Genomic DNA, 12,646 nt, shown 5'->3' on the forward strand with positions numbered 1-12,646 from the left:
CCCCCCTGGCTTCTGCTCCGCGGCTGCTGAGTGAGCCCTCATCTGGGACTCTCCTCAGCTCTTTCTGGGACAGTGGCGCGGCTGCCCCTCTGTTGGTCTTCCTTGGTCTCTTGTGTTCTGGGGGCCTCTGGATGTCTGGAGTTTTGATCTCCTCCATGCCTGCTTCATGCCCTGGAGGACGGGGCTGTGGCCCCCCCACACCCTCTAGCAGATCATTACATGAAGGAACCTTTTAAAAAACAAAAAACAAGCACGTCCATGCTCACAGGTGTACACACGGGTGATCACACCCACAAACTACACCCTTTTTGGCTCCTACCTCAAAGCACACTGTGTTCTGTTGATCTTATGTGCTGCACAATAATGTTTAACATTTAGTATTTACTGTCATATTCCCATATATCATTGTGATGTTGTTTATTCTATTACTCTTGTTCTCTTCTGCTTGCTTTCTTTTTTCTTTCTCAGCAGGTGACCCAGGTGATTGATATATGCATTTTTTTTCTCTGCCTGTTCTGTTGGTTTTTGTCTTTTGCCCTTCTCCCCCGTCACTCTTCTCAGCTGTTTCTCTTTCCCTCTTTCTTTCTCCCCTTCTTTCTCCCAGTCAACTCTGTCCCGTATTCAGTAAGTGAAAATAAAATAAACAATAAAAGGTGAATCAAATGGACCATTACGGCAAGGCCGGGATGGTCCATTTGGTGAAAGAAATCCGTTGGGCATCTTTCTTTGCCTTTAGACAACAATTCTGATGCAAAAGAGCCAAACGGGACAGGCAAAAAAAAAAAAAAAAAAAAAAAAAGAAGGCCGATGCAGGTGGATGCAGAGAGAGGCCAGGGCCACGTTCAAACCTGAACACGCTGCACAGTGTTTTCTTCCATTTGTTAGGGATGAATGAAATGCTTCCTTGAAAGGATGTGTGCAGTCACCAGTGGGCGTGGAAGCATGTGCGCCTCATTTGGTGGGTATTGGCGACTGTCAAGCCTTTGATTCGACGAGCAGCTGAATAGGGGAATAATGTTGACGCGCCCGCTGTTCAAACGTAAGTCAAAGTTCCAGATTAAAAACGTCTTTATTTGTTATCAAATCCTTAAAATCCAGAAAAACAGTGATCAAAATAAACCTTCTAAGCTTGAGCACTCAGCAAAAGTCCACTTCTCCCATCACCCACTCATTCACAAAAGTTCCCTCGGGACGTGAACAGGTGATGTAGCGATCACTATTACTATTACCGACACCACGTGACCCAAAGCTACGCCTATCCACAACAGTGGGTGTGCAAGAAAAGTCCTCCTGTCACACAGCAATGCCTACATGAATCACACCACTCTGCTTAAATAATAATAATAATGTTTAGTGAAGCAGGTGAAGCAAAGGGCTGCTTTTAATAGGCTGGGAGACCCAGGTGTGCTGCTTTAGCTGGTGAGCCTCTCATGCTAGCCTCCATCTATAAGCTGGGATCACAGGAGCACTGCAGTCCTGACTAGATCAAGGATTGTTATTTATGCAGGTGACAAAAGTTTACATTCACAGAGTCATAGGATTGAGCCTCGTTTGAAAAGCAGCTGTTTAATGCAGCTGCTTAGAGTTCACACACAGTAGAAGAATCAGACTTGAGTCACATTTCAAACACTGGAAAAATACTCAGCAAGTAACAATGAAAACAGCACAGACTCAGTATATCCTGTTCAGTCCTGTGTTTGATATGAATGTGCTGTTCAGAGAGGATCTCATGTCCTCTTTTACAAAGCCTTTGTTTCATGATGTTTGTGTATAAATGAATGTAGGTGTGTTTCTAAGTGTGAAGGAGCCCTGGGAGAAAAGACTGAAGCTTGTGCCAAAGAACAAACAGGAAAGAAAGATCAGCATTAATGAAGACGAGCACAGAAGGAGCCCAAGCACGTGTTGCTTTTTCAGATTTCTCTAAAAGTGTGTGTTCATTTGTTCCATCCTTCACAACAAACAACAGCTGACAGACACACATGCACTCTGTGTCACTTCACAGGGGCTGATGAAAGTGGACACAGTAAAGGGAGAGCTGGACCTGCTCTACACATCCTGCACTCTGTTAACAGACTTTATTCTGCAGCATCAACAGATAAAAATATATGAAGATATAGAAACGTTTAACATTGTGACTGTTCACATTAGTGAAGCTGTTACTTTGCTGCCAGGTGGGAAAAGAAGCCTAAAGCTGAGTCTGATTAAACATCTGCTGCACCAGAGAGTTTCATGGCCCTGCTTTATCCTGTGCTTGCTGACCACCTCGTCCTGAAACCTCTTCATCATCCTCACAGTTGTGTGAAGAAAGAGGGAAGCAGGTGGAAACCATCTGTGCTGCTGTGTTCACTTGTGTGTGTGTGCGTCTATGGTCATATCTAATGTGTACCTACAGACAAACACAAACACCTGGCATTGCACAAGAGTCTCTATGGAGCAACCTGCAGATGTCAGAGATGTGATTAGAGGGTAAAGTGGACTAGTGAGAGCATCTATGTTGTTGTTGTCTGCTGGGGGACAGCATCAGCTGCAGAGATGCATCAGGATCAGCAAACTAATCTGCAAGGCTGCAAGTGTCACTGAAGGAGTTTGAGTCAGTGAGGGACTCAAACTCACACAGCTGGTCAAGAAGGCTCAGCAGCTGCTGTATTTCCTGAGGAGGCTGAGGAAATTTGGTATGTTGGCCAAGATCCTCAGCAGGTTCTACAGCTGCACTGTGGAGAGCAGCCTGACAGCTGCATCACTGCATGGTACGGCAGCACTACTGCAAACCGCAAACGCCTGCAGAGAGTGATAACAACTGTGGAGAAGATCATCAGGACCCCGCTGCCCTCTCTGCAGAGCAGCTACCATCACAGAGTCCAGAGGAGAGACACACCTCTGCCCTCGAGACGAAGGTTCAGAAGTGTGAAATGTAGAACATCCAGACTCAACAACTCCATCTTCCCCACTGCTATCAGACTCCTGAACAGCTGACCGACCTCAAACTGCAGTTTGCACATCAGGTCACTTTGCACACTAAGTTCATTTTGCACATTAAACTCCATGTACATCCATGTACATCGACATCTGCAGACCACACGTGTCTTCAGTTACTTATTTGTACTTATTTGCAGTTATTTATCTTTTTATTTTATTTTTTTAAGTTATTTTTTATCCTTATTTTATCTTTTTATTTATTCTTATCTTGTTCTTTTAACCATTATCTAACTTGGCATTGTGCACGGTGTGTTTAGATTCAGTTTAAATTCAGGGACACGGAGCCCCTGTTGATCCTCTACCTAATCACACGAGCCACGGTGTGAGAACGGGTGTGGGTCACAATCAGCCAAGGTTTTGGGTGAACCCATTGTGAGATCTAGCCCCACCCCATCATGTGATTTCCTGTGATCAAATGTCCCAGGATGTGAGTGGGCGTTAAGACGTCCATGTCCCTCTTCAAACAACTTAAAGAAGTCCAGACGCTTTTCTTTCCAAGCTCCTTCAACAACATCATTCATAGAACAGCTTCCAGCTTCTTTTGCTCGGCTACAGTTTGGATGGATTTGCATTTAAAGATGCAACAAGACTAAAATGGTTAGGGTCAGGAGGTCAAAGGTCAGAGCTCATGTGGGTCTGAGGGTGGCCTCACGCTGGAGAAGGATGAAGGAGTCTGACCTGAGCCAGTGTTTGACATGAACACATCAGCACTGCTGTCAGTGAGCCTAACGACAGCCGTTAGCATCATTTCAGTGTTTCAGTCATAAAAACACTTCCTGTCTCTGTGGTGGTTACAGTGACATCATGCAGTTTGTGCTTTGACCTCCAGAGGGCGACAAATCAGCACAGACAGAGAGCTCCATTCAAACTTTGCTGCCATCAGGAATAATTCTTCAAATATAATCATCAGTGTTTGAGCAGTTATGATATCAGGGACAATCTAGACATGTGTGACAATACTGAACATGTCACATGACACACCTCAAACATCATGTGATCCACTCTCAGTCTGCACTTTCATTCATGACTTCAACAGGTTGAAATGAGCTTTGAAGAAACATTCAGTGAAATAAATCTTTCATGGATTCATGTGAGCAGCAGATGAACTTTGTACCAACAACATCTTCAATAACAGAGTCTGAATGAAGCTCAGGTGTTGATGCTGCTCACTGATTGGACGCTTGGTTTCAGCTCTGCTCTCAGTCTTTACTGCACAGGTGAAGGTAGAAAGTGTGACTGGATCTATAGACTGGAAACAGAGAAACATGCTGAACATTTGAAGCTTTGCAGCAGAAATGTTCATGTTACAAATACAGCAGAGCTGATCTGGGATCAGTGTGTTCACTAGTGATGTGCGATACCACTGATTTCCTTTCCGATCCGATACCAAGTAATATTCAGGGTGGTATCGACGATACTGATCCGATACCGATACTTTGTACAAAACGGATTTTATTTATTGTATCTCAAATTATAGCGTCATAATGATTACAGGACATCAGAATACCTTCTTCTTATCACTTAATAATGCAGAGTTCATCATATAGAAATAAAAAAACTAAAGTTGTGCTATTTGAACACCTTGCCTGCCTGGAGGACTAAAGGACTCCGTGAGAGACTCTCACCCTAGCAGCACCTGTCCCTCTCCTCCTCTTCAGTTCGCCTCAACATACGCTCGTCATATTTTGTGATATGATTTACTCTGAGGTGTTTGACAAGGTTAGTGATGTTGCCACAACCATACATGCCAACCCTCCCGATTTTTCCGGGAGAATCCCACCTTTCTCCAGATTTTCCACCCGGACAACAAAGTTGAAAAACCATATCGCAGAATTCATAGCGCGGCCCAGCCAATTCCAGTTTCCAACAATGACGGCAGCGACTTAGTTTTAATATCACTCTTATTTCTCTTTCTGGGTCGCAAAAAAACTTTTAACATATTTTCAGGTGAGAATGTAGCTGTGTAAACTTCAAATATCTGAGCCGACACATCGTCTTCAAACCCCCGCGGTCTTTCACTACTCAGGTTAAACATGATGTACAAGTCACTTTGATAACTTAAAAATGTTCTTGTTTGGCTTTTTCAGTGTTTTATTTGTTCGTGAGTAAATCGGTTTGGCTGAGATTAAAGTTATTAGATTAGATTAAATTAAATTAAACTTTATTATTCCCTCGGGAGGGTTCCTCCGGGGTTTTCACACAGCTGAATAAACGTCAAACAGAAAACTGATTAAACAGAAGAGTTTACGTCAGTGTCCGGTTATATTTTAGACAGCAAGGAGCAGACGGCAGAGTTTCACTCCACCGAGGGAGCTCGTGACGTACTACCCGGCTTTCTTTAGACCACGAAGGCCGGTCCTCAGGTGGAAGCAGCCTCTGAATTTGGACACCCCCGCTGTTTCCGGGCCGGCCAATAATAACGGTGACATTTAACGTATTTTATCCGATAAATAAACCCTGTAAAATATATTTATCCGCCCAAACAGCCCTTTTGAATGTCTCCCTAATTCTGAGGTCTCAAGGTTGGCAAGTATGGCCACAACACCTCACTTTTTTTGCCACATTTATTGCAAACCACGGCTCAGCTGTTTGTGGAGGTAAAATACATCCGCACAATTACGCTCAGCCATTGTTGTGAGTGCGCACGCCAAGGGGCTGCGAGACATTTATACAGCCGTATTTCGCACATGACTATGAAAGGCGGAAGAGGAAGTAGTTCCTTTGAATGTAGGCAATCCGAATGTTATAGTTTCTTTCCACTGTGTTCCTGTTAATGATAAACTACAAATTTACTCTAAATTACTAAAATATCGATATTTTAATGTGAGAATCGATTCTAGAACATAAATGATTGGTATCGGAGGAATCGATATTTCAGGATCAATCCGCACATCACTAGTCCGCACATAGTCGCCATGGCACCCACCAACCCACCACACCATCCCCCATGGAGCTACCAGGAGAGGCATACTGGCCCACTGAGGATCACAGAGGAGCAGACCCAGGGGGGCTGACAGCACAGCCCCCACCCACCAGTCGTGCAGCTTATTTTATCTTGTCAGCGTGAGCCCCACCTAAAGGGGACAGAGGGATTAGTGAGTTGCATTAGTGGGGCAGGAGAGAGTGAAGCAGGGGAGCCAATGTCACTGCGATACGACTCCTCAACACCATCCAGCCTGCCCCACCACTCATAATGAGTCCTGCTGTGCTCTGTAGCAATGATGCATTTTATGTGTGTGTGCCAGGTTAGTGCTGTGGATTCAAAGGAGCACAGTTCCACTAAACAGGAGATCAGGATAAACCCCAGTAACCAACCCTGCCCCCGCCATCACATATTCTCAATCCCAACAGAGGCCAGCCCCACAATGACATGCCACACGTGATACACAGCCAACATTACTGTTATAATTACATGTTTCCTTTATTACTTTCCTTTCAACCTCTTTATTTTGCACCTTAAACTTTCTTCGGTTGCTACAAGCCACAAAGTCCTTTATGGTTTGTCTCTGTTGTGTGGAGGGCTGTTTTTAAGAGCTCAAAAATGGGTGTATCAGAGTCAAACAGGCAGCACAGTGGAAAAGTGGTTGGCACTGTTTCCTGACAGCAAGAAGGTTCTGGGTTCAAATCCAACATCTAAGCTGTTTGCATGCTCTCCCCATGTCTGGGTCCTCTCTGGGTTCTCTGGCTCCCACAGTCCAAAGACGAGCAGTTAGTGGGGTTAGGTTGATTGGTGTATGTGCCCATGAGTATGAGTGTACACGGGTGTTTCTCTGTGTTAGTGACAGTCTGACAGAAGGCTGCATCCCTCAGCCTCATGTGGGCTGTGTAGCCCCTTTACCACTCAGTGAGAGCTCAGACCTGTTTCTGGTGGGTGGTGGACTCCTCCAGGGCTTCCCCTGATTCCCCTTCAGCCACAGAAGACTGTGGCCTCAGAAACTCATATCTGCTTTTTGCAAATGAAGCGAACCTGTTGGCTTCATCAGCAGGGGCGGATCTAGAAGGGTGGCATGGGGTGGCAAGTGCCACCCTAAAATGATCCCTTGCCACCCCAAGTGCCACCCCAGTTTTGCATATGACAGTGTTGTTTATTAAAATAAGTTTAACAGTTTGAGCGTAGTTACAGTCAGCAGTGAATATAAATGCTAGAACTGGATATATTCCATAGTGTCCCCCCCTCCACATTAACAAATGGTTCAGCCCATAGCAGGACGGCTTTTTTCTTGTTTTCAGCAGCAAGTGATGCTTATGATTGTGCCAGAGCACATTTTGAACAACACCATGGGAATTTTGGATTTTACACAGGTGGGTGGATGTTACACTGTGGAAATGAAGGAAGGTGAGTGCTATTTTAAATGGTTGTAGAAAATGAAAAAACAGCAGGTGTATTGGCTGCATTTTTAGATAAATAGTTGTATCTGTTTACAAAATGTACAATTTATATTTGCATTTCAAGTTATAAACATTTACCCAACATGTCTGTGGTTTTTTTACAGTAAAAAATACTGCTAGGATTTTAGGTATGTTAGATTTGTATTGTTGATTGTCATTTATGCTTAGAAATATTTACTTATATATGCTTAGAGTTTTGTAATTAGTTGTAGATTGGTAGAGGTTTTGAACCTTGATAGTCTGCAAACTTTGTGTGTATTAGACAGCACTTTGGGAGCATGAGAGGTCATACCGTGTCTTATTGTTTTATGGTAGGATTAACGTAGCTACGTCTGTTCTAGTCTAAGTGCTCTTTGTTTAGATGAACTGCAGGACTTCCTCACCGTGTTATCTAGGATGAACCATCTAGGGTGAGGGGGAGACTACCCTCTTCCTGACCAAGGATGTTTAACCCTTTGATCAGCAACACACACACACACACACACACACACACACACACACACACACACACACACACACACACACACACACACACACACACACACACAGGCAAGGTACTCTTTGTTTGTATGTAGACGTCGTATGTTAATGAACCTATGCATATTCATGTAACCTCAATAAAAGGGCAGTGTTACAGGAGGACGGACGAGACCAACTGGAGTCAAGCGGTTGTCCGGTTCTCTCCCGTGCACGAGTAACATGAAGAACTTTGCCTATTTGTGTCTTGCTTAGCAGTGTAATTATATTGTCTTAACGTTCCAGCGAATAGGTTTATGCTACAAACCTAACATGGTTCTTTGTGTGATTTCAGATCAGTAATAGTTACATTAATAGTAATAGTAATACTAATGCAGTATGTCAGTGAAAAAACAACTAAATTCAGTTGAGCTGAAAAGATACCAAACAAAGCAAGAGGAGGAAAAAATAAAATGAAACAATCTGAGGGTGAAATACAAACGTAAACTCAAAGGAGTCACAAATGTCCGGTTGTATTTCAGACCTCAGAGGGTGAATCCAACAAATCATGAAAAATGAGGTTTACATGTTTGTTCATGACAGTGCAGATTTCTGACATTTTGTGTCATTTAAGCTGCAACAATGTGACTGTTTTCTAACAAAAACAGTGAAACTTAAGTTAGACTTGTGTTTGTAAATGAAGCGCCCCATGTTGTGTAGCTTTCTGGAGTTTATACTTATTGGGCTACATATGTATTTAATATACAGGCTGTACAGTACATAACATCAAAACTCACATGTTTCATGTAACTAAAGTGTGTAATCATGTGGGTACAGACAATAATTAAGTTATAGACTATATTTATATGAAAAACGTGCATACTTACTGCATTTGAATCATTTTAACCACATGTAACCACCTGCATATGTGTTTGGGGGAAAAAGGCTTTGATTTTGCCACCCTAAGAAAATTTCTCTAAAGCCGCCCCTGACCATTTCACAGGATTTGCATTTAAAGATGCAACAAGACTAAAATGGTTAGGGTCAGGAGGTCAAAGGTCAGAGCTCCTGTGGGTCTGAGGGCGGCCTCACGCTGGAGAAGGATGAAGGAGTCTGACCTGAGCCAGTGTTTGACATGAACACATCAGCACTGCTGTCAGTGAGCCTAACGACAGCCGTTAGCATCATTTCAGTGTTTCAGTCATAAAAACACTTCCTGTCACTGTGGTGGTTACAGTGACATCATGCAGTTTGTGCTTTGACCTCCAGAGGGCGACAAATCAGCACAGACAGAGAGCTCCATTCAAACTTTGCTGCCATCAGGAATAATTCTTCAAATATAATCATCAGTGTTTGAGCAGTTATGATATCAGGGACAATCTAGACATGTGTGACAATACTGAACATGTCACATGACACACCTCAAACATCATGTGATCCACTCTCAGTCTGCACTTTCATTCATGACTTCAACAGGTTGAAATGAGCTTTGAAGAAACATTCAGTGAAATGAATCTTTCATGGATTCATGTGAGCAGCAGATGAACTTTGTACCAACAACATCTTCAATAACAGAGTCTGAATGAAGCTCAGGTGTTGATGCTGCTCACTGATTGCTTGCTTTCAGCTCTGCTCTCAGTCTTTACTGCACAGGTGAAGGTAGAAAGTGTGACTGGATCTATAGACTGGAAACAGAGAAACATGCTGAACATTTGAAGCTTTGCAGCAGAAATGTTCATGTTACAAATACAGCAGAGCTGATCTGGGATCAGTGTGTTCACACCTGCAGCTACAACAAGGTTTCATGTCTCCACACGTCAGCATGTGAACTTTACTCTGACTCAGTCTGAGCAGTCAGACGGCATATTTTTAAAGTTAACACATCAGCACACACAGAGCTGAGCCCCTCCCACCTGTGCTGAGTTTCAGGTGGAGCCCCGCCTCCTTCCAGGAAGCAACTCACCTGTGTGTCCGTGTTTAGTGTCCAGGTGTGGAGTGGAGCTTGTTGTTGGTGTGTGAAGAAACTGTAAGTTTGCTTTGTTTCCTCCTTTAACAGTTTGTCTTTAGGAACTTTACTGTTTGTTCAGCTCGTGTTTGATTTCTTCACACAACAAACTGTGTGTGTTTGTATTTCCGGTCTCTCCATTAAAGTCAGTGTGTAATGTTTCCTGGCTAACATCAGCTGTGTGCAGCTTAGTTCAGCACAAATCTGCCGCTCCATAGTTCACGGTAACGGACTCACAGCTGGACCAACGAGGCCGAGTGTGTCCGCCACTCTGAGCTACGTTCGTGTTTGTGTACTTGTAGTTTGTACTTTGAGTTCACTCAGAGCCCACAGAGGACGCAGCGTACGTGATGACGTCACAGCCCTTTACCTCCTTTACTGTCACTGTGATTAATATTTACACACGAGACACCTGCAGAGCTCTGACGCTAAGCTAGCCACACAGCATGCTAACACTAAGCTAACGCTAAGCTAACGCTAAGCTAACACTAAGCTAAAGCTAGGCTAGCCAAGAACCCAGAGTGACGTAAAGCTGAGTAAACACTGACCCCAGACCAGCACCGTGATAAAGTGAGCTGCTGCTGCTGAACTTGAACAGGTAACAAAGTGATGAGCAGTCAGGCTGCAGGTTTCTACCTGTTCATGTTTCTACAGTAGAATCACTTTGAAGTGTCTTTGTGCTGTTTCATCTTTGATTTGTGTTCATAAACACTCAGAGAAACATCACGTGACCTCATCAGGATCTGTGTTGGTGTGTGGGGCTGTACCTCAGCTTTATGTTGTTACATGCTCATTTGTTCATTTTAACATCAAAGTAATGTTATGAGGAGTAATGAAGTAACGTACTCCATTACTTTTAATTAAAGTGTTCTGTGTAATATGTGTAATAATGACTGTTTTGAGTAATGACCAACACTGATCACAACAAAGAGGAAATGCCTCCAACATGCACAAACATTTGAGCCACAACATGCAGTTAATGTGCACAAATGTCTTTGATATGCTGCTCAGTGATGGTGGTGACTGTCAGAGCAGAGCTACTGAGAATCAATAAGTAATATCAATGATGGGATCAGAATCACTAAATTCTTCTCATCCCTGTCAGTATCATACATGTGCTGTATAATGTGATAAATGTAGAGGTGCTGGCTGTTCTCTCACTCTGCTGTTTAGCTGTAAAGGACGCCTCCCTGCCTTTGTCTCATTCATGACCTTTAATAGTCTCTTCTAACATGCAGAGATCTGTATGATCTGTTTCATAGAGTCTAACCAGCCTGTACAGGTAACAACAACAGTCACTGCATCACTGACACACAAACGTCATCTCTGTCAATAACAACATTCATACATGGAATAAAAACACATCAGTGGATCATTGCTGGAGCTGATGTTAGTGCTCCTGGTGCAAAGGCTCTCAGTTTCCTCCTTGAAATAAGTGTTTACATTGTTGTTATATTGTTGGCCCACTATTGATCATGTGACTCATCACATGATCAATGGTGAGCATCTCTTTCCCTCTCAGGTTTAAATATCTGGGACTCTCCACCGTTTGGTTTTAGAGCTGAAGAAGCTTCTCGGATGAAACGTCTTCCAGAAACTTAAAGATGTCTCTTTTCTCTCCAAGCTCCTTAGATCACATGACCTGGATGACTGAACCTACAGACACATTGACCTGGTTTCTAGGTAGAGCTGGGCGATAGAACGATAACGATATGTATCGCGATATAACTTTTACTCGATAGAGAAATTAAGCTATCGCGATAGACCTCGCCGCTCTTGTCCTCAAAAAAAAAAAAAAAAAAAAAAAGGTCAGCCAATCCAAATTACGTAGCGCAGAGCCGAACCAATCACAGCCGCAGCGTCACGTCGCGTGACTTGTTACGTACAGCACAAGTGCCAAGCCGCAGGTGTGTTTGTTTGGGAAGCAGCCAGCGCGTAATGGAGGAAATGAGTGTGCCGACTAGAAAAATCAACCGAGCGTGACCGAAGAGAAAACAGATGATGGTTCCAACGCCGGAGAGATTGTCGAACGGAAGAGCCACAGAAGTTCCATAGTGTGAAGGTATTTCGGCTATTTCAAGTCTGACAAAAAACAGAGTAGCGTGCACTGTAAATTGTACCGAAAGCAAGTCTGGAAATACAATAAACTGGTGCATGCGTCACACTGTGCGCCACGTTATTGTTTCGGTGAAATGAATTTCTACAATACTGTTAATTCTACTCTCTGCAGTGTTTAAATGCTTACATATACACACAGTTACTGTCCCTCCACACATACGACTCGGTTCTGCTTCTATGCCCCAGCTTTGTTTACTTTTTCCCACCGAGGCTTCTAGACTTCTGATTGGCCAACATTTCTGCACGGTTAGGAATCTAGCGCCACCTGCTGCTTTGGCATGTTCATAGCAGCGTTTTCCTTCATTTCTGCCTTTATGTGTGGACGGGATTATTTTTTAAAACGAGAACGGAAAATCTCCGTTTTCAAAAACACCCGTGTACGTGTGGACGTAGCCTCAGTCTCTGACTGGAAGCGCTAATTCGTCATTCGGCTTTTGTCAGACTAAAGTAACTGTTAAAACTGTTTGAAAAGCTCAGCTATACAACAAGGAGAGATTGAGAATTTCCTTTTAGTTCTCAGTTTATTTGATATTGACAAAAGTTAGTCAGTTTTGTCTGTTCTTCTGTAAAACAAACTAAGATTTATTTTTAGAATTAATATTTTGTTTCTAAGTGGAATTGACAATTTAGTCTGTTTCGTTTGTTCTATTTTGAAACTTAAACGCTTTAGCGGCTGCCTTTTGTGTAGTTTGCAATATTTGC

The 12,646-nt window shown here is 43.2% G+C and overlaps 1 protein-coding gene across 1 annotated transcript in view; it reads left to right on the forward strand.

The window, feature by feature from the left end:
* The first annotated feature begins 9,772 nt into the window (after nucleotides 1-9,772).
* Nucleotides 9,773-12,646, forward strand: part of LOC146640684 (protein NLRC3-like) — a 151,635-nt gene continuing 148,761 nt past the window's right edge. The window contains exon 1 of the mRNA XM_085400044.1: nucleotides 9,773-9,847. The gene's annotated coding sequence lies outside the window, so the exon portion shown is untranslated. The remainder of the gene's footprint in view (nucleotides 9,848-12,646) is intronic.

This window comes from Rhamphochromis longiceps, unplaced genomic scaffold (genome assembly GCF_057381845.1).
Source record: "Rhamphochromis longiceps isolate RC_006_pf unplaced genomic scaffold, R_longiceps_female_GT1.1 unmapped_scaffold_4, whole genome shotgun sequence".
NCBI classification, from domain to species: domain Eukaryota; kingdom Metazoa; phylum Chordata; class Actinopteri; order Cichliformes; family Cichlidae; genus Rhamphochromis; species Rhamphochromis longiceps.